Source organism: Nipponia nippon, unplaced genomic scaffold (assembly GCF_047370975.1).
Source record: "Nipponia nippon isolate SJK-2023a ecotype South Korea unplaced genomic scaffold, ASM4737097v1 scaffold_26, whole genome shotgun sequence".
In the NCBI taxonomy this organism is placed as follows: domain Eukaryota; kingdom Metazoa; phylum Chordata; class Aves; order Pelecaniformes; family Threskiornithidae; genus Nipponia; species Nipponia nippon.
Window position 1 is genome coordinate 2,313,073 of NW_028262343.1, and position 25,399 is coordinate 2,338,471.

A 25,399-nucleotide genomic window follows, 5' to 3' on the forward strand; every position below is an offset into this window, starting at 1 on the left:
ATAGGAAGGAGAAGGAAATGTTCAACCTGCATTTAAAAAGATCTTCATCTAACTGAAAATAAAATAAAATAAAATTGGGTTCTAGGTTTAACTAGCTGGATATCATAGATCAAAAATTAATTTGGAAAAAACAAACTGCTTCTTACAGATGATAAACCCGAATAAGGCCACTTACTTTCAGAAACATAAACAAAAGTCAAAAAACTGTGTTGACACTCTTGAAAGTGCTGCGCTTTGAAATGGCTATCTTTTCCCTTTGAAACAAAACTAGGAAAGGACAACTCCCCCAACTGTGTACAGTAAAGTCTAGATATTTGATGTTCTATATACACATTCAAATACAGAGCTGAGAAGTACTTAGGTTCAAGTTAATATCTGCTTAGGATTCTATGTTACATTATAATTGGGCACCTTATCCGTTAAAGGTGTGGATAATAAAATTTTTCCTAATATTATAAAATGCTGATTATTTTTGAACTAACAAATTCATATTAAAAGATGTTCACACTGCAAATGACATGCAGTCTTACCTGTGTATGTTATCTTGACCAGAAGGGACTACAGTCAGGTTTGCTGCCTTCACTACCCTCTCAATTATTACAAGTCTAGTAGAGTTCTGTGGAGCAACAGCTATTGTAGCAGATGTCTCATTCATTCCTGTCAGCATCCCTGAAACATTAAGTATTTAATTATGAATACTTTAAGATTTGCTTGCTTATTAAGCAGAAAACCAAAATAAGAGGACTTCTAAACAAAAAACCCTGAAGTTAAATCATTCATTGAGAAAACAATTTTATAAGAAATTACATAATTAGTTTAATGTATTATTTGCAATTCCTTATTACTAGAAATAAATTACTAATATCTGAACAATGTTATGTGTGATACTAATGCAACTGTGAAAGCAAGATGGTTCTTTCTCACAAAAAGCATAACCTAAAAGAAGAATGTAAATATTAAGTAAGATTGATTTGGAAAAGTCTAGCTTAAGTAAGATCATATACAAAGACACTTTCTAATCTTTCAGTCATGAAACCACTGCATTTAATTATAATTTCATATCCAATTGCTAAAAATAATCTTGAAATTCAGATAGTAGTCATCAGTTCAATTCAGTTCATGAAGATAGTCATCACATTAGAAACTGGAAAATTCAGCTAGTATCCATCTCTTTAAAATGTCATGATAAACTATTTGATTAAAATAATTTGAATATCACGACAAAATGGAACAGAAATGTCAAGATTATATCCAAACATACAACAAAAAAAAATTAAAGAAAGAAATGTAGTTCAAGGACATTTTAACAAAAAAAGCCCCACTTTTCTCTCCTTTCAACATTCATTGTTTAGAAGAATGATTTGCCGGACACTCATGTTGATTAAAACCCAGCAGTAACTACAACTTAATAATGTGTGTATATTTTTGCATTATGTTCAGTAGCTGAAAACACAGACAAACAATGGAGCACAGTACTTGAGGCAGAAATATGAAGCATCTGAAATCCATGATAACATTAATAATGAAAACAATGCAAAAGTCTCAAAAGGCTAATATTTTAGGGCTGCGCATACAGTTCTAACCCAGATCAAACAGCACTAAGATGCTTAGTATAGCAACTAAAAAAATAACCCCAACGTTTTAATGCACTAGAATGTGCATTAGCTGCTGTCATAAAATAAGAAATATCGAAGAACAGATCATGAGTAAACAGGATATTTTTAAACATGACCTGCTCTTGAAGAGAACAAAAATAAGCATACAACTTCTAGAAAGATCAGTTTTATCTTGGGAATAGTACATTCTGTTTCAAATTGTTTAATTTCACTATTAGGCAAAAGCTTTAAAAACTACATACACAGACTAAAACTGCTTTTAAGCAGAGTATGGGGACTAACATAGCACTGCTGAGAGATGTGTGTATTCATTTAGGATTTAAACCTTCTCCATTAAGCTCTATTGAAGAGCAAATGCTGAATAAATGAATGTTTATGTTAAAAGCCTGTTTCCCCGCAGCATGTAATTAAAGGAAGTCTTGTACAAAGCCAGTACTTTTTTCAAGCTCCTGTAAATGGAAAGATGGATAGCACTCAGAGAAGTGAATGCATTGCTTCATATTTAACCTTAACACTCTTGTCATTAATGGTTTGTCTATCTTGTTCTATAAAAGACAAGGTACTGCTCCACTGAAGTAAAATAAAAAAAAATAATCAACTAAACCATGCTTTTCAGAACAGAAGATTCATTATTGTTGAGTAATGTATTGGCATAAAGCAAAGTAACATTCTATCAAGTAAGGCACACATTCAGTCTGCCTTTCCACTCCCCTTTATTTTTAACTCATGCTGTTTTATTGTTATAAGCAATTTGTACCACTCAGCATGACAGTGTAAACTGAATCAAGATTAATTTACATGCAAAAGAACACTTAGGAGAGCAGCATGGTAAGCAAATATATTGTCTCAATTGCTGAGGTGGAAAAGAACCTGGAAAGAAAAAAGGGTGCTCTAATTAAGGAGCATCAAATACGATTACTCATGGTAGTCAAGGGCCAGAAAATAGTAAATGTCCAACCATTTAAAGAATTAGCATCTTGCTTGTTAGAAGGATAAGTTGGATGCATAAATTTAATAAAATTAAATAAACAATTTGTTTACTTAACCAAGGTTTTTTGTTTTGCTTTTTTTTTCTAATGTGAATCAGGTACACACACAAAAAAAAAATTGACAAAATTATTTTAAAACATGTCTGGGAGGGAATCATACTTAAAATAGTTTTAACCAGCTGTTTTAAAAACATCTTCATAAAAATTCTGATTAATATCCAACTATAACAATCACATGCCACCTTTAATATTGCATGAAACATTAGAATTTAAGAAAACCCTAGTCAGAGCACAGAGCAGCAATTAATCTGGGTTAACTAACTGATACAATAAAATAACTGTACACATTTTGAATAATAAAAGGATACTAACAAGCTAACAAGATATGTTAGCTACCAGATTAGTCCTATTCTGAACTAAGGCAACAGGAGTTTTGCTACTGATTTTTAAAAACAGCAGACAAATAAAAATTTGGATCCCAACAGTACATGTCTCACTCATGCAGACTTCCTGCTACAGAAACTGGACTTTTCTTGGGGATGTGATGTAAAATAGGCTATAAAATCCTGAGGCTTGAAGATCATATAAAAAATATTTAACCAGAAAGGTAAAAAGTAGTTTGGCAATACCATTTTTATCCACTGCTTCCAAATTGTCAATCACAACATCAGCCGTTAATTCAGCTGCTACTCTGGGGAATTACCTCACAGAAGGATTCCCCAGCTCAGAAGGGAACATAGTGTAGCAAGGCTAAGCATATCATGCGCAGCATGTGGATAAATCCTGCTTTAGAGTTTCTGACGCTACCACTAGATAACCTTCACAGCCATGAATATTCAGTAACCTGTTTCCCTCTCCTTATGCCATCAGGAAGCAAATGGACATATACAAATGCAACAGACAATACAAAACAGCAGAATGTAATTCAGTAAAGATGTGAAGCAATGAATTGCCTTCCACATAGCAGTATAATACTGGCTATATCCTCTTTAGCATCCTTATTAGATCACACATGCAATTTCATACAATCATAGAATCGTTTAGGTTGGAAAAGACCCTTAAGATCATCAAGTCCAACCATTAACCTAGCACTGCCAAGTCCACCACTAAACCATGTCCCTATGCATCACGTCTACCTGTCTTTTAAATACGATTTAAATGTGATTTCTTACAAGGAAGAACACATACAATACACTCCAGCATACGTCACACCTGATTGCTCCCTTCAAGGTGGTGTCATTAAGAAAAATCTAAAGAAGAGAGGGGAAAAAATAACGCTTCGGAACACAGAAGTAATTCTAACTCTCAAGAGGAGTTCATGCTTCTACTTGATATCATTTACACCAAGGGAAAAACAGGACCTCCCAAACACAATCTGTCAAAGAGTTTTAGAACTTATACATATGATTTCAAACCTAGATTTGAGCTTACCATCAAATCTGTGTTTTTAGAATCACGTGCTAAAAAATTTGGAAGACCGAAGAAAACTGATAATCCTTATAAAAGTAAAACAGAACAGTAATTATGTCTTATTTCTCTAAAAACATCTTTGGTGTACATCATGTTGTGAACTGTTCAATTCTTTAAACATTTAATAAAGAGCAAGTCTGCTACTGTCAAGTAAACTTCAAAGTTACACTACTTTTGCCTTCCGAGAGCAAAAAATTACCCCCCCTCCCCAAAAAATCACCATAACTGGAAACTGGCAGTCTGAGTAGACTCACAGAAGTCAATACCCATTGAAACAGTAATAGATCCTGCAGGCTCAAGGAACTCTATGGGAAAACATTTTGAATAGGTAAAGTACGCATGCAAGACAACAGAAGACCTCAGATGCAAACCCCCAAAGTTCACATAATTAGAAAAACTATATCAAACAAAAAAAAAAGCTCCATAAAAAAGATCCAATACTTCTAGTTTAATTTGAAGTAGATATCACCCAAATGTCACAGTTACATGTTTAAGTGCCTTGGATCCCCCCTCCCCAGACTTAAAGCACATGAAACGTTGCCATTTCAATCTTAGGGCCCCACCATCAACAAAATAAGGATTTGTATTAACAAAGCAAGGAAAATTATTTACAGAAAAAAAAATATTGAAGTTACACCCTTTTGTTTATGTACAGATCCAGCCTTGACATTTCATTCAGAATAACACCAGTTTGCAAATTTAGTTAATAAATAGTAAAACACAACAAATATCAAAATTATTTACATTAGTACATGCAGTAACAGAATCATAGAAGCATTTAGGTTGGAAAAGACCCTTAAGATCATCGAGTCAACCGCAAACTTATCGCTGCCAAGTCCACCACTAAACCATGTCCCTAAGCACCACATCTACACATCTTTAAAATACCTCCGGGGATGGGGACTCAACCACTTCCCTGGGCAGTCTGTTCCAATGCCTGACGACCCTTTTGGTGAAGAAGTTTTTCCTAATATCCAGTCTAAACATCCCCTGGCGCAACTTGAGGCCATTTCCTCTTGTCCTATCACTTGCTACTTGGGAAAAGAGACTGACCCCCCACCTCGCTACAACCTCCTTTCAGGTAGTTGTAGAGAGCAATAAGATCTCCCCTCAACCTCTTCTTCTCTCCAGACTAACCAACCTCAGTTCCCTCAGCTGCTCCTCATAAGACCAGTTCTCTAGACCCTTCACCAGCCTTGTTGCCCTTCTCTGGACATGGTTCAGCACCTGAATGTCCTTCTTGTAGTGAGGGGCCCAAAACTGAACACAGTATTCGAGGTGCGGCCTCACCAATACCAAGTACAAGGGCACTATCACTTCCCTAGTCCTGCTGGCCACACTATTCCTGATACAAGCCAGGATGCCATTGGCCCTCTTGGCCACCTGGGCACACTGCTGGCTCATGTTCAGCCAGCTGTCGACCAATACCCCAGGCCCTTTTCCTCCAGGTAGCTCTCCAGCCACTCTTCTCCAAGCCTGTAGTGTTGCATGGGATTGTTGTGACCCAAGTGCAGGACCCGGCACTTAGCCTTGTTGAAGCTCATACAGTTGGCCTCGACCCATCGATCCGGCCTGTCCAGATCCCTCTGTAGAGCCTTCCTACCCTCCAGCAGATCAACACTTCCATCCAATTTGGTGTCATCTGCAAACTTACTGAGGGTGCACTTGATCCCCTTGTCCAGATTGTTGATAAAGATATTAAACAGAACTGGCCCCAACACTGAGCCCTGGGAAACACCACTTGTGACCGGCCACCAACTGGATTTAACTCCTTTCACCACCACTCTTTGGGCCCAGCCATCCAGCCAGTTCTTTACCCAGCAAAGAGCACGCCCGTCCAAGCCATGAGCAGCCAGTTTCTCCAGAAGAATGCTGTGGGAAACGGTGTCAAAGGCTTTACTAAAGTCCAGGCAGACAACATCCACAGCCTTTCCCTCATCCACTAAGCGGGTCACCTTAACATAGAAGGAGATCAAGTTAGTCAAGGAGGACCTGTCTTTCATAAACCCATGCTGACTGGGCCTGATCCCCTGGTTGTCCTGCACATGCCACATGATGGCACTCAGGATGATCTGCTCCATAACCTTCCCTGGCACCGAGGTCAGGCTGACAGGCCTGTAGTTCCCCAGATCCTCCTTCCGGCCCTTCTTGTAGATGGGCGTCACATTTGCTAACTTCCAGTCAACTGGGACCTCCCCAGTTAGCCAGGACTGCTGACAGATGATGGAAGGTGGCTTGGTGAGCACTTCTGCCAGCTCCCTCAGTACCCTTGGGTGGATCCCATCCATCCCCATAGACTTGTGTGTGTCTACATAGTGTAGCAGGTTGCTAACCATTTCCCCTTGGATTATGGGGGCTTCATTCTGCTCCCCATCCTGGCCCTGTCTTCCAGCTCAGGGGGAACATTCTGCTCCCCAGAACAACTGGTCTGACTATTAAAGACTGAGGCAAAGAGAAGGCATTAAGTACCTCAGTACCTATGTTTCCCCCCGCATCCAATAAAGGATGGAGATTCTCCTTAGTCCTCCTTTTGTTGTGAATGTATTTGTAGAAACATTTTTTATTGTCTTTTATGGCAGTAGCCATATTACGTTCCAGCTGGGCTTTGGCCTTTCTAGTTTTCTCTCTGCATAACCTCATGACATCCTTGTAGTCCTCCTGAGTTGCCTGCCCCTTCATCCAAAGGTCATAAACTCTCCTTTTATTCCTGAGTTCCAGCCAAAGCTCTCTGTTCAGCCAGACTAGTATTCTCCCCTGCCGGCTCGCCTTTTGGAACATGGGGATGGCCTGCTCCTGCGCCTGTAAGATTTCCTTCTGGAAGAATGTCCAGCCTTCCTGGATTCCTTTGCCCTTCAGAACTCTTTTGTCCTCCAGGGACTCTGTCAGCCACGCTCCTGAACTGGCCAAAGTCTGCCCTCCAAAAGTCCAAGGTAGCAGTTCTGCTGACCCCCCTCCTTACTTCTCCAAGAATCGAAAACGGTATCATTTTGTGATCGCTATGCCCAAGACAGCCTCCAACCATCACATCACCCACCAGGCCTTCTCTGTTCACAAACAACAGGTCCAGCGGAGCGCCTTCCCTAGTTGGCTCCCTCACCAGCTGTGTCAGGAAGTTTTCTTCCACACACTCCAGGAACCTCCTTAGACTGTTTCCGCTCTGTTGTATTGTGTTTCCAGCAGGCATCTGGTAAGTTGAAGTCTCCCACGAGAACAAGGGCTAGCAATTGTGAGACTTCTCCCAGCTGCTTATAGAATACTTCGTCCGCCTCTTCATCCTGGTTGGGTGGTCTGTAACAGACTCCCACCATGATATCTGCCTTGTTGGCCTTCCCCCTGATTCTTACCCATAAACACTCAACCCTATCGTCACCATGGTTAAGTTCTAGACAATCAAAACAGTCCCTAATGTACAAGGCTACCTCACCACCTCTCCTTCCTTGCCTATCCCTTCTGAAGAGTTTATAACTGTCCATTGTAGCACTCCAGTTGTGCGAGTCATCCCATCGTGTTTCCGTGATGGCAACTATGTCATAGTTTTCCTGCTGCACAACGGCTTTCAGCTCCTCCTGTTTGTTGCCCATGCTGTGCGCGTTGGTGTAGATGCACTTCAGTTGGGCTATGGCTCCTTCCACCTTTTTTGGGGGAGAAGCCCTAATTCCTACGTGAACATTCTCAGGCGCTTCCGTGGTTTCTAACACATCCATAGCCCTTGTGTCTTTGCTGCTGCATGGCTCTCCATCCGCTACCTCCACTGAGACAGCAGACCGAAGGACCTCGCTAGCACACCGTCCCTCAAATGTTGGTGTGCCACCCCCAGGCTTATCTCTAGCGAGCCTGGTTTTATCCCTTTCCCCCTTCAAATCTAGTTTAAAGCTCTTTCAATGAGCCCTGCTAAGTCCTGTCCAAGGATCCTTTTCCCCCTTTGAGACAGGTGTACCCCATCTGTCACCAGCAGGCCTGGTGATGTGTAAACCGACCCACGATCAAAAAACCCAAAATTCTGCTGGTGACACCAGGCTCAGAGCCAGGTATTGATCTGCTGGCTCTTCCTGTGTCTTCCCTCATCATTCCCTGCAACTGGAAGGATAGAGGAGAACACTACTTGTGCTCCTGATCCCTTAACCAGGTGTTAACCAGACTAACCAACCCCAGTTCCCTCAGCTGCTCCTCATAAGACTTGTTCTCTAGACCCTTCACCAGCTTCATTGCCCTTCTTTGGACATGCTTTAGCACCTCGATGTCCTTCTTGTAGTGAGGGGCCCAAAACTGAAGACAGTATTCGAGATGTGGTCTCACCAGTGCTGAGTACAGGGGGACAATCACTTCCCTAGTCCTGCCGGCCACACTATTTCTGATACAACCCAGGATGCTATTGGCCTTTTGCAGTCTTTTACAAGCAATCTTTTACAATTCTTTCACAATTCTCCCAGCTTCTTGTGCACCTGGCAGAGCACGGGAAGCTGAAAAGTCCTTGACTAGTGTAAACTCTGCTCAGCAAGAACCAAAGCATCAGTGTGTTATCAATATTATTCTCATCCTAAATCCAAAACACAGCACTATACCAGCTACTAAGAAGAAAATTTACTCTATCCCAGCTGAAACCAGGACATTATCTCCATCTGTGTCTGTCCTACTGCAGCAGCATCGGGGCCACCTATCAACACATCATCGATGTATTGATATACCTTGACCCCCCCCTTTCTGGGAGTGACTTGAGCAAGCTCTTGTCCTAGTGCATAGTGAGCAATGGTCGGTGAATGGCGGTATCCCTGGGGGAGACATGTGAAAGTGAATTGCACACCCTCCCATGTGAAGGCAAAGTGGTCTCTGTCGGCTTCCTGTGAGGGACCCATAAAAAACATATCCTTCGTGTCAATGGTTGCTAAAACCTGATGAGCTTGCTCCTGTATGGTCGCAAGCAATTTGGCTATGTTAGGCACTGTGGCTGTCAAGGGGCCTGTGTTGGCATTTAGGCACCGATAGTCAATTGTTAATTGCCATTTTCCATTGGGTTTGTGGATTGGCCTTACCGGGGAGTTATAAGGTGAGTGAGTTGGGATAATTATCCCTTTCTCTCACAACTCGGTTATCACAGGGGTTATACCCTCTCGGGCCCCTAAGGGAAGAGGGTACAGTTTGACATTAATGATTTTGGAAGGAGGGAACACAGGTGCTGGTTGTAGAAGTCTTTTAGAAACCATGGGGAGTCTGAATTTCCACTCCCTTCCTTTTGAGTCTCTCCATGCTCTCCCCTTCAATAAATCAAGTCCTAAAATGTTCGTATGCAAAGTACCCAATATCATCGTGGTCTCAACAGGAGATGTGTCTCCCGGTAACCAGCGTCTGACTCGAGCCATTGACTGTGGCTTAGAGTTTCCAAAAGCATCTGTGACCCAAATTTGTTTTTTATCGGCAACTATGCCATTGCAATTAGTGACATCCGCCCGAAGTGCTGACATCTGAGCACCCGTGTCAACTAAGAAAGTAACTGGGGTTTTAAAGGGACCAAGGGGAAAAGTAATTAACAAGTCCCCTTTATTATTTTCTGTGAGCCTTCTCAAATGGACCCACTGGCCGTCCCCCGGCTCAGTTATTGGGGACGGCGCATCCAGTTTCCTGTCCCAAGATCAATCAAATCCTTTTCAGGGGCATTAGGTGCCTTGGAGGCAACTCCTGCGATGTCATCAGATCGGGGCTCCGCCCTCATACTCTCTCGAGTGGGCTGATCAATTTGGAGGGGTAAAAAACATGAAAAACATGCTTTACACCTCAGCCAGGGACCATAGCCCCACCTGGAGCCTCTGGCAGAAAGCACCAGGGGAGACTTGAGGTCCACCCCTAGGGTTTTGGAGTCCGGGATACAGAGGATCTGAAACCTGTTACACTCCAACTGAAAAAGAGATATTGGCAGCATATGAAGGAATTCGAGCCACTTCAGAAGTAGTTGGTACTGAAGCACAGCTCCTTTTGGCACCTCGATTGCCTGTGCTGGGCTGGATGTTCAAAGGGAGGGTCCCCTCTACACATCATGCAACTGATGCTACATGGAGTAAGTGGGTCGTGCTAATCACAAAATGGGCTTGAATGGGAAACCCTGCCCACCCAGGAATCCTGGGAAATGATCATGGACTGGCCAGAGGGCCGAAACTTCAGAGTGTTGCCAGAGGAGGCGACTCATGTTGAAGAGGCCTCTCTGTATATATTAATATTTTACTTTATTTCAATTATTTAACTGTTCTTATCTCAACCCATGAGTTTTCTCACTTTTACCCTTCCGAGTCTCTTCCCCATCCCACTGAGGGGGGGTGAGAGAGCGGCTGTGTGGTGCTTAGTTGCGGTCTGGGGTTAAACCATGACAATTTATTTGAGCAAATACCTCTGATACAAGGAAGTTTTATGATGTGTGTGTGAAAAATATAAATGCATGTGCTACGTGATAAAATTAATTTTTTTTCAGCCCCATTCAGAGAACTGAGTTAGTATGTGGCCACATATAATTTGTGCTATGTCATAGCTGTTGCTATTATAGCTCCTGTTCTGGGACCAGGTAGTATACAGAGTGCAGCACCGCCTTTGAAGTCTTCTAAGACAGAAGAATGTTAGAGAGAAATTTCAAAACGTGTTGGCCAGACTTGCAGATGCTTATTGATTCCCAAGTATGTACTCCTGGTGTTCTGTCCCCAGAAACCTCTGTTGTGAAGAAATATTGTACGGGATAGAGGCAAGTTTTGGGTGAAGACTGATAGTAAATTAGCTTATTGCATGGAATCTGTTTATTGCTAATTAAGATTTACACTCTCTTCCAAAGGCTAAATTTTCCTTTAGCCTCTACTTAAATAATATTTTCCCCTTCAATGGGAATATTTTAATCACATTAAACTACTTCTAATATTTACATTTATTTATTGTTCTGTTCTGGTGTGAAAATTTATTCTTAAATATAACAGATGTAACTTAGTATGAATTCAATTCAATATGGGGTGAAAAGAATTTATACAAACATGTGAGTATTGAGATTTCTTTTACAGACTTCATGGTTACTAGATGAAGCACAGATTCTTGGGAAGTGACACCTCTAACATTAAAAAATGATCCTAGGAATTGGTGATGGCTTTGCAATGAGGATCTTGATCTTTTAAACTAAAGCAGTGTATTTGGTGATAATGGGGAAAGAAAGCTGGGCTCTACTTTTTAGCAGTAGGGTTCTGTTAATAAGTTAATTGTTTTAGTTTAGAACCCAAATGTGTGGTGTGATGGGTTGACCTTGGCTGGCTGCCAGGTGCCCATCACGCCACTCTATCACTCACCCTCCTCAACTGGACAGGGGAGAGAAAATATGATGAAAGGCTCGTGAGTCAAGATAAGGACAGAGAGATCACTCACCAATTACCATCACGGGAAAAACAGACTCGACTTGGGGAAATTAATTTAATTTATTGCCAATCAAATCAGAGTAGGGTAATGAGAAATAAAACCAAATCTTAAAAACACATTCCCCTCACCCCTCCCTTCTTCCTGGGCTCAACTTCACTCCCAATTTCTCTACCTCCTCCCCCTCCCCAGTGGCGCAGGGGGATGGGGCATGGGGGTTGCGGTCAGTTCATCACACTGTTGTCTCTGCCGCTCCTTCCTCCTCAGGGGGAGGACTCCTCACACTCTTCCCCTGCTCCAGCGTGGGGTCACTCTCATGGGAGACAGTCCTTTACGAACTTTTCCAGCATGAGTCCTTCCCACAGGCTGCAGTTCTTCACAAAATGCTCCAGTGTGGGTCCTTTCCACAGGGTGCAGTCCTTCAGGAACAGACTGCTCCAGCATGGGTTTCCCACGGGGTCACAGCCTCCTTTGGGCACATCCACCTGCTCTGGCATGGGGTCCTCCATGGGCTGCAGGTGGATATCTGCTCCACCGTGGACCTCCATGGGCTGCAGGGGGACAGCCTGCCTCACCATGGTCTTCACCACAGGCTGCAGGGGAATCTCTGCTCCGGTGCCTGGAGCACCTCCTCCCCCTCCTTCTTCACTGACCTTAGTGTCTGCATAGTTATTTCTCTCACATATTCTCGCTCCTGTCTTCCAGCTGCTGTTGCGCAGCAGGTTTTTTTTCCCCCATTCTTAAATATGTTATCACAGAGGCACTACTACTGTGGCTGATTGGCTGAGCCTTGGCCAGTGGTGGGTCTGTCTTGGAGCTGGCTGGAACTGGCTCTATCGGACATAGGGGAAGCTTCTAGCAGTTTCTCTCAGAAAACACCCCTGTAGCCCCCTGCTATCAAAACCTTGACGTGTAAACCCAATACATGTGGCTAAGATAGTGTTTTCTTAACTTATTGATGTAATGTTGGTAAAAGCTTCAGTTTTGTGGAAAAAAAAAATACTGAGTTTGTGCAGATGTTTTATTGTGATAGATCTATTATTCAGCTATTAGAAGATAAATGACTGATCTTTTCCAGTTTCCTTGCCTCCAGAAAATTGAAATAAGAAGGGGAATATCATTTGGGCTGTATGATTAGGGCAGGTGAGGTGGCCATTAATTTAAGAGAGGGGGATCTTGGTAGCATAGGCCAACTTGCACTGTATTATGAATCAAATTGATGCACTTCTTGTGATGACCCAGAACTCCCAGTTTTTTGCAGCGTTTATTAGAATTCATGACAAAATAGATTCAAGGAAACATTTTTGTACCCTTCATAATTTTATAGATAATTAGAGGAACCATTTGCTTAGTGTGGTTTTTTTTTTTTGTTACCAGCTTGTCAGCTAGCTTAGATAATCTGGAGAAAATATGAACTCCATAGATTGTGTGTCACTTTTGTTTATGGTTCATGTAGTTTACCTTGGAGCACAGGTAATGGCTGAAGATCATAGCAACAGCACAGAAAAACGTGGCAGCCAGTGGAAGACAAATGAACCATGTTTATTGCTTTAATATAAAAAATACATAAATGGAAAGCAGCATTTGAATTTGATGAGCTCATTGTTAGTTTTGTTGGAGTGTTTTATATTTTGTCCAAAAAGCTACTATTGACACAGTGAGATGGAAATTAACTGACTATTTTTTGGGTTTATATTCTGATTGGATCATGTTATTTTAATTCTAAACATTTTTATGGAATGTTGAGCATTTAATAAACAAAGATTATTAGCTGTTCCTCTGATGTTTAGATGTATAATAGGTTCATACTATAGAGGGAACAGTGTCAACTAGAAAATAATCTCTTATTAAGAAAGCATTAGGAAATTTTCTCAGATAAATCCTCTTGTTAGTAATGCATTTTGAATCTGTTTTATATTCTCACATTATTCCCCTCCCCCCCTTAAAATGAAAAGCTTAATTTTGGAAATGTAATAACGGGGGAGAGGGGCATGATCTTAAGTAGTGTTGTGATGTATGGCAATTCCTGTATTAACTAAAAATCTAACTAAATCTAGGGACTCACCACAGGAATAAAATTCTTGTTCATCCAGTGTACCTCTTGCATTTCATAATGTATGTTCAAATTTTTATTAGTATATTTTAAGTGTTCACAAGTGACAGCATTCTCAGTGTAAACTTGAGTAACTGATGTGAATTGAAATAAATAATTATTTAGAATTCCGGTATTTCAGTATGACTATTTCTTTGTATCAAGTTGTTTTACTCACAGTAAATGAACTTTTAAAATGTGTGTGCTCAGTTTTAAAAGATCTAAACTAGTGTTATATGTATTATTTTATGTCAACTTTCAAACTATATCATATCCAAATGAAAGAGAATGTGTGTGCAAAATGCGTGTGCAGTACTAGTAGTAGTAAAAGGCAAGGGTATCCACTCCAGAACTACAGTTGGACACCAGCATCTGTGTTGTCCTTCACCTATAAACCTAAATGGGTATTTTTAAATGTTAGGCTGCAACCATTCTTATAGTCGTAACTCTCTCTCTCTCTCTCTCCCTCTCTCCCCCCCTTCCCTCCCTCCTTTTCTCCCCTTGTATGTAAAACCTGTCAAGCGACCATATACTGTCTTGTAGTGTGGAAGAGTAGGATATACATAATAAAGTCCGTTGGACAGTGACCAAAAAAAGTCTCTGTGGTCTAAAAGTGTCATCCCTTTCTTCTAAAACTTTAGGTCCGTCACACTGTCCTCTGAAGTTGGCCTTAACTGTAGTTCAGGGTTTTGCATCCTGATAAAATTGCTGCAAGTGACTGCTAATGTATAACTGTTCTTGTCCTTCCTCTTCTCCCTCCCCAGATTAGCTGGCCTAATTGAATACCTACTCAGGACTGACAGTGATTTGCCTGGAGTTAACCACTGTCTTCTGCTGAGCTTTGGACCCACACCTAAGCATCAACTGGCAGCAGTTTTTAATTACAGAATAGCTTACTGCAGCAGGTTATTAAGAAGAAAGTTTAATACAACAACATAACAAAACCTATTGTTTTTGTGATACAGCAAAAAATAGGAAATTATTTTAGATGGAAAGCGTGATTTATTTAGCTGTATCAAATAATAAAATTTTGCTTCCTGGAATGAGTTGTATACTTGCTGGGACCAGCAGGTACCAGTTTGTGGATGGGGCTGGAGACAATAAATGCAACTTCATGTTTATTATTATTGGTAATTCGTAAAATCCCCACAGAGCCTGAAACTTGTTTAGCATAATAGCAAGACTATATTCTGAGCTGTTTTCTTTCAATTTTAATGTTGGGCGCATACTAATAAACCAAACGTCGGCCAAATACTGGGAGAAAAATGTAACATATGAATATAATTGTATTTAATATTTCTCAAAAACTACCATTTCAATAAACTGCACTTCTATTTAATTGCTTACTTTAAGTCATTGGGGAAATTTTAGAGGTTGAAATGCAGATCCCCAGCGTTCAGATAGAATATGACGCTAATTTGCTGCCAGAAAGCTATACTGCATGCATGCTAACCACATACATATCAACTGCTTCATATAAAGTCTCATCATTTTAGTTGTTTGACTTAACATGTACTTTAACACACAAAAAAAAAATCTTAATTAAAGCAATTAGAAGAGAAAGAACAAAAATTCTATGCATACAATGACATGTCCTTATAATGCATGGTCAGCTTTTGCGGTTTTCCCACAGTTAAAGTAATCTGCTGTCAGAATTTTAACGGGAATCCCAGTAAAGGCTTCCTTCCTTTATTTTTGAAAAATACCCTATCAGAAGGTTTGAATAAGCCTTCCAGTGTTAGAATGTTGAGAATCTATTTCATTTTCTCATGAAAACAAAGCTATTTTTATAATCATAGTCAGTATGAGGATCTTTATTATATACACAATGATTTATTTCTTATAGAGGCAAAAAATGTGTGAGGACACAGCAGGGCATAAATGATCCATTTCTGTAACTTTGGAACCGGTAGAAAAGTGCTGAACAACATGCAGAAATTCTGCTTGTGTTCTTTGAGGGAAAGTATTACTGTATCTCTGTACTGCTAATTTTTTTGCCCTTTTTGCAAAGTGTGTGCATGAAACACTAAAGATAAAATTTCATGACAGTTAATTTAGCCGTATTGAGAGAGAAGTTTGGATCCCAGTACTGCTGGGAAACTTACCCCCAGCTCCTCTTTAGTTTGATCATGCTGGTGTTGATAAGAGAATCCCAATAGACCTTGTCGGGCACATCACTGTATTATACTTGTCATTTTTTCCTGTTATTTCTGAGTTAATTGCAAGTTCTCTGATAATTTATTTGGAAACTATAACTGTAAGCAAAAAAATTTATGCTTACATTGCACTGTCTTCAGGACTGGGAGCTAAGATTTATGTGTGTAATAGAAACAGCAAATTTTTCTCCGTTCTAATAAACTTATCTCAATTCTATTTTAAATAAGATGCCATTTCTGTGGGCTTAGGGTTGTTTTTTTTGTTGTTGTTTCTTTTCACTGAATAGAAACAATCCGAAAGTGCTGAGAACTGCTAGTATTAATTTTGATTCTCACTTGTGGATGAACTGTGGAAGGAACACTGACCTTCTGGTTTATATTTTGTTTTCTAGCTGGTAGCTGGGAGCATTGTGATGGCATTTGAGGAAGTGTGTCCAGATAGAATAGATCTGATTCACAAGAACTACCGAAAGCTCTGTAACTTGTTGGTTGACGTGGAAGAGTGGGGTTAAGTTGTTATAATCCACATGTTAACTCAATATGCATGTACACAATTTGTAAGCCCATGGAAGAAGGTAAGTTTGTGACTTTTTTTAATTATGATTGTGTGCTTGCATTCGGAATTATTTCCATTGTTGGATATACTTAGTCTTTTAAGATGTGTTTTTATGCAGACTTTAATAAAACTAGAAGTCAAATGCATAAGTTAGCTCTTTAAGGCTTCACTAACACAAGGCATCCACCCTTCTGCAGAGCATGAGAATTCTTCCAGACTATAACCTGTTGTGATTTACCCTGGGCACATCCCATTGGCAGGAGAGAGAGTTCTTTTTCTGTGGCTCTTTGAGTGACGTGGTTCTTGTAGGAGATTTTTTTTTTTTTTGTGAGACCGTCGTGGTTTAACCCCAGCCGGCAACTAAGCACCACACAGCCGCTCGCTCACTCCCCCCGGTGGGATAGGAGAGAATCAGAAGAGTAAAAGTGAGAAAACTCGTGGGTTGAGATAAAAACAGTTTAATAGGTAAAGCAAAAGCTGTGTGCGCAAGCAAAGCAAAGCAAGGAATTAATTCACTACTTCCCATGGGCAGGCAGGTGTTCAGCCATCTCCAGGAAAGCAGGGCTCCATCACGCATAACGGTTACTTGGGAAGACGAACGCCATCACACCGAAAGTCCCCCCCTTCCTTCTTCTTCCCCCAACTTTATATTGCTGAGCATGACGTCATACGGTATGGAATAGCCCTTTGGCCAGTCTGGGTCAGCTGTCCTGGCTCTGCTCCCTCCCAGCTTCTTGTGTACCTGGCAGAGCATGGGAAGCTGAAAAGTCCTTGACTAGTGTAAGCACTACTTAGCAACAACTAAAACATCAGTGTGTTATCAACATTATTCTCATCCTAAATCCAAAACACAGCACTATACCAGCTACTAGGAAAAAAATTAACTCTATCCCAGCTGAAACCAGGACAGAGTCAGAGTTAAAAAGGTTTGCCATTCTGTCCTGAAACTGGGTAGAATCTGCTTTCATTGTAGATCTGAATAACCACTATCACAGCATGCTGAACATTAACAAAGCTCAGGCAAGTAATGTAATGTGCTGAGGGACTGTGTGGAGACTTGCATATGTGTTTTTGAAATGTACAGTGTAAAAAAAAAAAAGGGGGTATTTTTATTTTTATTATGTAAGTATGAGTATACTCTTATTTAAAATTTATGAAAAAGGATATTTAAAATATAAATCCTATCACTTCTAGCAACAGAAAAACTAGAGATCAAGAAATTGATGCTATAAATGTTGGTTTCAATAGGGATTTAACTCTGAATAACAATTTCAATTAAAAGACAGAATACTTGTGGAAAGAACAGTATAAAATTGCTCCACAGCTCTGTTTGTTTGCATTTATTACAGTCTTGGGGTGTTACAACTGTTAAGTTTTATAATTTAATTTCAGACTGGTTATCCTCAGGGTATTCAGGCCCCTGAGCTGGGAGATGGAGATAGGAAGCAAAATGAAGCCCCAGTTATCGAAGAGGTAACAGTTATCGACCTGTTCCTCCACCTGGGTGCCCACAAGTCTATGGGGCCAGATGGGATCCACCCGAGGATACTGAGGGAGCTGGCGGAGGAGCTTGCCAAGCCACTTTCCATCATTTACCAGCAGTCCTGGGCAACCGGAGAGGTCCCAGTTGACTGGAAGTTAGCTAATGTGACGCCCCTCTACAAGAAGGGTCGGAAGGAGGATCCGGGGAACTACAGGCCTGTCAGCCTGACCTCGGTGCCAGGGAAAGTTATGGAGCAGATCATCCTGAGTGCCATCACGGGGCATATGCGGGACAACCAGGGGATCAGGCCCAGCCAGCATGGGTTCATGAAGGGAAGATCCTGCTTGACCAACCTGATCTCCTTCTATGACAAGGTGACCCGCTTAGTGGATGAGGGGAAGGCTGTGGATGTTGTCTGCCTGGACTTTAGTAAAGCCTTTGACACTGTCTCCCACAGCATTCTCCTGGAGAAACTGGCTGCTTCGATAAGTGAACTCTCTGCTAGGTAAAAAACAGGCTGAATGGCCTGGCCCAGAGAGTGGTGGTGAATGGAGTCAAATCCAGTTGGCGGCCGGTCACGAGTGGTGTTCTCCAGGGCTCAGTGTTGGGGCCGGTGCTGTTCAATATCTTTATCAAGGATCTGGACGAGGGGATCGAGTGCACCCTCAGTAAGTTTGCAGACGACACCAAGTTGGGTGGAAGTGTTGATCTGCCTGAAGGTAGGAAGGCTCTACAGAGGGATCTGGACAGGCTCGATCGATGGGCCAAGGCCAACTGTATGAGCTTCAACAAGGCTAAGTGCCGGGTCCTGCACTTGGGTCACAACAACCCCATGCAATTCTACAGGCTTGGGGAAGAGTGGCTGGAGAGCTGCCTGGCAGAAAAGGACCTGGGGGTGCTGGTTGACAGCTGGCTGAACATGAGCCAGCAGCGTGCCTAGGTGGCCAAGAGGGTCAGTGGCATCCTGGCTTGTATCAGGAACAGTGTGGCCAGCAGGACCAGGGAGGTGATAGTGCCCCTGTACTGGGCACTGATGAGGCCGCACCTCGAGTACTGTGTTCAGTTTTGGGCCCCTCACTACAAGAAGGACATCGAGGTGCTGGAATGTGTCCAAAGAAGGGCAATGAAGCTGGTGAAGGGTCTGGAGAACAAGTCTTATGAGGAGCGGCTGAGGGAACTGGGGTTGTTTAGCCTGGAGAAGAGGGGGCTGAGGGGAGACCTTATCGCTCTCTACCACTACCTGAAAGGAGGTTGTAGCGAGGTGGGGGTCAGTTTCTTCTCCCAAGTAGCAAGTGACAGGACAAGAGGAAATGGCCTCAAGCTGCAGCAGGGGGAGGTTTAGGTTGGATATTAGGAAAAACTTCTTCACTGAGAGGGTTGTCAAGCATTGGAACAGGCTGCCCAGGGAAGTGGTTGAGTCTCCATCCCTGGAGGTATTTAAAAGAAGGGTAGATGTGGTGCTTAGGGACATGGTATAGTGGTGGACTTGGCAGTGTTAGGTTTGCAGTTGGACTCGATGATCTTAAGGGTCTTTTCCAACCTTAATGATTCTATGATTCTATGATTCATATTTAAAGATGTGCATATTCATTGATATGTATACTGTTTTGCAACAGTAGTTGGAGATGGACTTTGTACAGTCACATAAAAGGATGTTTGAGGTATCTACTTGTAATGAATATAAGATGAACCCAGAACCTTAGAGAACATGTCATCGTTTGTTTTGTGGGTTTTTTTTTAATTTAATTCCCCCCCACTGTATTTCTCTAGACTGAAGTAGTTCTGCTATAGCTCAGCTTCTGTTCAGGCACTGCTGTTCCAGTGTGTCCTGATTTCAGCTGGGATAGAGTTAATTTTCTTTAGAGTAGCTAGTATGGGGCTATGTTTTGGGTTTAGGATGAGAATAATGCTGATAACACACTGATGTTTTAGTGGTTGCTAAGTAGGGCTTACACCAGTCAAGGACTTTTCAGCTTCCCATGCTCTGCCAGGTGCACAAGAAGCTGGGAGGGGGCACAGCCAGGACAGCTGACCCAGACTGGCCAAAGGGCTATTCCATACCACATGATGTCATCCTCAGTATATAAGCTGGGGGAATTGGCTGGGAGGCGGGGACCACTGCTCAGGGACTGGCTGGGCATGGGTCAGCAGGTGGTGAGCAATTGCATTGTGCATCACTTGTTTTGTATATTATTATTATTATCATTATTACTACTACTGCTACTATTATTTTACTTTATTTCAATTATTAAACTGTTCTTATCTCAACCCATGAGTTTTCTCACTTTTGCTCTTCCGATTCTCTCCCCCATCCCACCGGTGGGGAGTGAGCGAGCGGCTGTGTGGTGCTTAGTTGCTGGCTGGGGTTAAACCACAACACAGTGCAGATTACTGTGGTTTGTAACTAGCATAAATAAGAACATATTTACAATTTTTTTAAGATTCCCCCCCTCCAGCATTGGAATACAGAATGAGACCAGCTATCACTGAATTCTTTCAAACTGTCTTTTAATACCCTTTGCCTGGGAATGGAACTGAAATACAGTGGCGTTCTGTGTTAATAGATGTATAATTTATTATGTGAAAATAATTATAAGGAGATGTATTTGGACAAACAGCTAATTTCAGCCAGATTTATTTTACAGCTATATTCACTTCATCTTAAATAAGCAGGGGATATAATTATTATGAAATTAGAAACATAGCAAAAACATCTGAAGTAGAGTCATATTTTTGCACTATTATTTGGGTTCTGGAACTCCCTTTTTCATTTCAGATGAAAATTAAATTGTTTTTCAAGAACACATCTTTCCAGAAAATTTCTTAAAATAAGGGGAGTATTTTTAGATAATGAGACACTCAAGTAATATGTTTTCCTAAAGTCCTTGAAGCAGAACGTTTATTACATGTTGCTTATTGAAAGAAAGTAACTTGCATTCTTCTCTCTGAACTTTAAAAAGAATCAGTATTGATAATTCAGATAATTATCTGAAGATAAGGTTTCATAATTGTTTTAACACAGTTTTAGTCTGTGATTGGACAAAGGAAGAGTAGAAGAGGAGGATGACCTCCTGTCTTGGACTGAGAGGTTGGAGGCCTTGATGGGACTAGGTTTCTTTAAGACTGTAATATATTTTTTTCTTTTAAACTAGATGGATGACAGTTGCTGTGGCTTCTGCTGTAGGAATGCAAAAGGTTTGTGTAACAATACTGCCTGTGTCAACCTATAATTGTTCATCAGTGGTATAGTATTAATAACACTGTTTCCACTTTCATGAGCTTCAGTGCAAAATTTAGTTTGTCTGCCTACTCAGCAATTAAATTAGCAGAATTTTTTTCTGGAGCTAGTTGAAATGCATGTCAATAGGTTCTTAAATGAACACAGACAACAGGGCATCTTGTGCAGTAGAAGAGATTTTTAATTTAGTTTATTTGCATCATTATGGATCAGTATTTAGGCTGTTTGTATGTAAATGTATGATTTGAGGAACAATTAAGTGTTGACAAAGTAAATTGCAGTCATATCAATTGCCACTGCATTTTCCATAATTTTTCTAACATCTTTGATAAATAATGGATGCCAAGTCAAAGCCAATTATACAGTGCACTAGGAATTCATGGCGCTGTCAGGGAGAAGACTGATTGACTTAAATTTACATATTAATGACATTTATTAAGAGGGTGCTTGACTATACAAAATAACAGTATATTTATAGGGCATGACACTTTATAAATAAAGCTGATGCAGGAAAATGGAAATTAACCCTATCAGATTAATACATTAAAGACTGCTAAAATGCATATTTGCATTTTCATTCACTAAAATTTACCTTACTTTTTGAGAAACATATGCTGCTTTTGTTCAAGTTGAGCTAACTCCCAGCAAGTGATGGTTTAACGTTTTGAACTGATTTCTTGTGCCTTTAGAAACCTAAAGAAAAATTTGGAAAACTTACCAGTTATGGAGGAAAATCCTTTTTTGAGCAATATGCTTAAAATTCTTGCAAAACTTTAACAGAGTTACCCATTAACCAAGAATACTTAGTTTTATATTCCTATTTTTAGCTTCCCTGAAGGGTAGAATTTTTAATTCTGATCATGAACACTGCGAGGAAGAATGTCCTTGATTTATCCTATTAGTCTTGAAATACTTAGAGGCTGTTTTTGAAGTAGTTATTTGTGAATAACAGTTTCTGAATAACCTTTTTTTCATGAACTGTATTCAGCTTTAACATGTATTAACCGGAATGAGAGCAAGACACCTGTATTCTGGAGTGAAAATACCTACTTGGAACTAAGTGGGAAGAACAATTCCAACAATTTTCTGGGTAACGACATATTTGATGGCAGATAACACTGTGATGCGTTACAGCTTAAATGTTTTGCCCTGCCCTTTTCACAGGAGTTGTTGGGACTGCTGAGTTGTTTGCAAAATAGCTCCTGGACCATTACAACTTACAGCCTAATACATGAAGATGTTTAAAACAAAGTTGCTGTAGGTTTGCATGAATGCATTGAGCTGCAGTCTAGCAGTTTAGGAACTGATTTTTCAAGCTGTTCAGCCATCCCTGTTTCCACAAGGAGACAAAGATCACAGGAAGCAATGACTGCTTCAGGTGTCCTGGTATATAGATCCACCACCAAATGTGTGTGCCATGTTGGAGGGTGTCTTCTAAAAACAGCTGACTTGGTCAGAAGTTTCAACGGTCATTGTAGAGAGCAAAATGGAGCTGGGAGCTGTAGTCTCACAAAAAACCCAGTGACTTTCAGGGCTGCTCAGCTTTGTTTCAGACAATTGCAGGTTACAGGAAAAAAATTTCTTGGTGTTTAATTAAGACTGGAAAAAAATGGTGACTTCAGATTGCTCATGGGCTTCAGTCATAGTGAAGTTATTTATAAACCAGTACTTATGTACTAGTCTCAAGATTACATTTTTAGGATTAATTATTGAATTATTTCTCAATTTAAGTGCTCAGAAGTTGAGACTGACATAACTGATGGGGAAGGGGGGGTTAGGCCTGAAGAAAATTACCTAAAAGAATAAGGACTTTTAGGAGAAAAATAGCAAGTCTTTGAACATATATACCTAAAGCCATGAATCATGGAAAGTAGCCTGGCTCTTGAGGAATAAATGGAAGAAACAAATTTGAAATATTTATTTTAATTGCTAGCTCTGACAAAATATTGACCATTATTGTGTATTGTTGTGCTTATTTTAAACTGTCATTTGTATGTTTAACATGGAATTTCATCTTCTTATTTTTAAGAAGTTTTATAGTTTTGTTTTTATGTGAATTTTTCATCATTTAAGCTTAATTGGATTGATATAAGGGAAAAGAAATTAATTATCTCTTTAATTTGTGGGGTAGAGACTCTTTTGATTGTGGTTTGGGTTTTTTTAAGATTATAAATTTTGTCTATGGTTTCCTTGGGCATAATACCACAATTTTTAATATTAAAAAAGAAGTCTTCTGTAACCCTGAGCTTAGAAGCAGACTTCATTATAGAAGGTTTCCTGTGTCTAGACCCTGTTAAACTTCAGATAGGCTTGGTTTTTAGGGTCCTCGCAGAATGGGAAAGTCTGTCTTAGTGTGGTGTGGTGTCACGTCCCACCTGGGGAGGAGGGGGGAGGAGTGACAAAGATTCGCAAATCCTCTCGGTGTGGATTAAGGTGGGCCAACACTCAAGGTCCGTACACAAACACCAGCTTTAATAGAAAGCTTCTATAGAGACAAATATTGAGTACAAATATTCGATACCCGCCAACCCTCTCACAGTTATATTCACCCCAGCTATGCGGTTTTACAGAAAATCAAGGTAGGCTATGCAGTACTTGACTTCAATTTAACAACTTTAACAACTTAATCACCTTAGGAAAAGTGAAACAAAAAGAGAGAGAGAGAGAGAGAAAATCACCAGTCCTGGATCCAGCGTTGGTCCTGCCAACAAGGGTATTCGGTGAGGGAAGAAGAAGATTCTTATAGAGATGTTAATTCTGCGCAGGGTGCTCGGTGAGAATAATTCCACAAATCACGCACGCACGAGCATGAGCACGAACGTAAACACGAGTACCGGTACACACACGAGCACACCCAACACACACAAACTACAGCACATTTATCAGGCTACATGATTAGTATAAACCCGCCTAAATTTACACTTATTGGTTAGTGATTAACATTTCGTACACTGTTGGTTTACTGTATTTAAATTAGCCTCGCTTGCTATGTAAATTAGCACGCATGCTCCTTTCAGGTGTGGGGGGGCAAGTCTTTTCGGTCCTGAATTGAGTCGGTGGTCGTGATCTCCCCTCGCCACATTTACCTTTCACCTACTTTCTGCAGTTTTATCTTCTCTGGCCACTGTCCAGTCTTTGGTGCCAAGATGTTCACTTTTGTCGGCTTGTTAGCTCTTCTTCAAGGTTAGAGCCGTTAGTTTTCCACAGTTTGCTATCTTTTAGCTCCCTCCCAAATTCCTTTCCCAAGGCACAAGTGGTTAGTAGTTTTGCTAATTGGAAAATTACATCAGCGACCAGTCAAAACCAAGAGGAGTGATACCAGGACTGTCCCCCAGGCAGTAGGTGTGTGGGGGGAATAAGACGCTTCACAGACCACGGGGAATGGGGCCGAGGCAAGGCCGCCCTGTCTCCACAGGGCTCCCTCCCTCACCCTCACTCCAGGGTACTGTCCGGTCCTGGGTCCTAGCGACCGTCGCTCTGCATTGTGGTTTTAGCACCAGGCTGTTTGAGACATCTTGTTGTTTTACATTAGCAGTTCTCTACATGTGGTATAAGAACTTTGGCATTTGTTGTATGGCAGGCAAATAGCAGTATTTGTCATTTATAAATCAGACTTGGTAGCACCTTAAGGTTCCCTGAAACTTTTCATTCTAATGCCATTTAATTACTACTTTATGATGAACTGCTTGGACTGATTTCTTCTTTGCTGGATAACTGCTCCAAGTTTTAATATTAACTTTAAAAAAAAAAAAAAGACAAAACTGTTTCTGCAAGAAAAGATAGCAAGATACTTGAACACAATCTTCTATAAATACCACTTGCTTTGTTGAGGGGGTGGAGAAATGTAGGGGTTTTTTCATGGTTAAGACTGTAAGCCTCAACTTAGCAGGAGAATATTTTTTTGAAAAGCTGTGCCTGTGCTTGGTGAGGTTTCACTTTTTAGAAACACGTGAGCCTCAGAAGCAATTTGATTTCTGGCTAAATTGGATCTCTTCTTGTTTGGGCTTCCAGTGTATGAGCAGCATTTTTCTTGTCGTATCTGTGTTTAAAAATTTGGATTTTTTTCTGTTTCTGGACACTGCAAGTGATGGTAGGGAAACTCTCTGTTGTTCGCTGGGCTCTTCCACTAATTACCAACCAGCAACAGAGGAGGAAGTTGCCAAATGTTGAATTCCTTAGATGAGGATAGAGGTTGTGGGGAAGCTTGGACAACAGGCTGTCTTGAGTCTGTTTTACCAGTGCTACTGATGAGTAGGACAAAATCTTAACAAAACAATATTGGTGAGCATATGTAATGATATGTAGTTTTGTTTATATTGAATATGTATTATGTAATAATATAAAAAGAAGTTTTCTTTACTTTTTTGGGTATATGAGGGTATAACTGAAGTTCTTTATTTCATAAGAAATATGAAAGCTGCCAATGTC

General features: G+C 40.7%; 1 long non-coding RNA gene across 1 annotated transcript in view; it reads right to left on the reverse strand.

Moving 5' to 3' along the window:
- The window catches only part of LOC148055149 (uncharacterized), a 38,245-nt gene extending 14,404 nt beyond the window's left edge, over nt 1–23,841 (reverse strand). Inside the window, exons 1-2 of the long non-coding RNA XR_015705801.1 lie at nt 23,650–23,841; nt 531–669 (exon numbers count right to left, since the gene is read on the reverse strand). This is a non-coding gene — a long non-coding RNA (uncharacterized LOC148055149). The remainder of the gene's footprint in view (nt 1–530; nt 670–23,649) is intronic.
- Between the last annotated feature and the right edge of the window lie 1,558 nt (nt 23,842–25,399).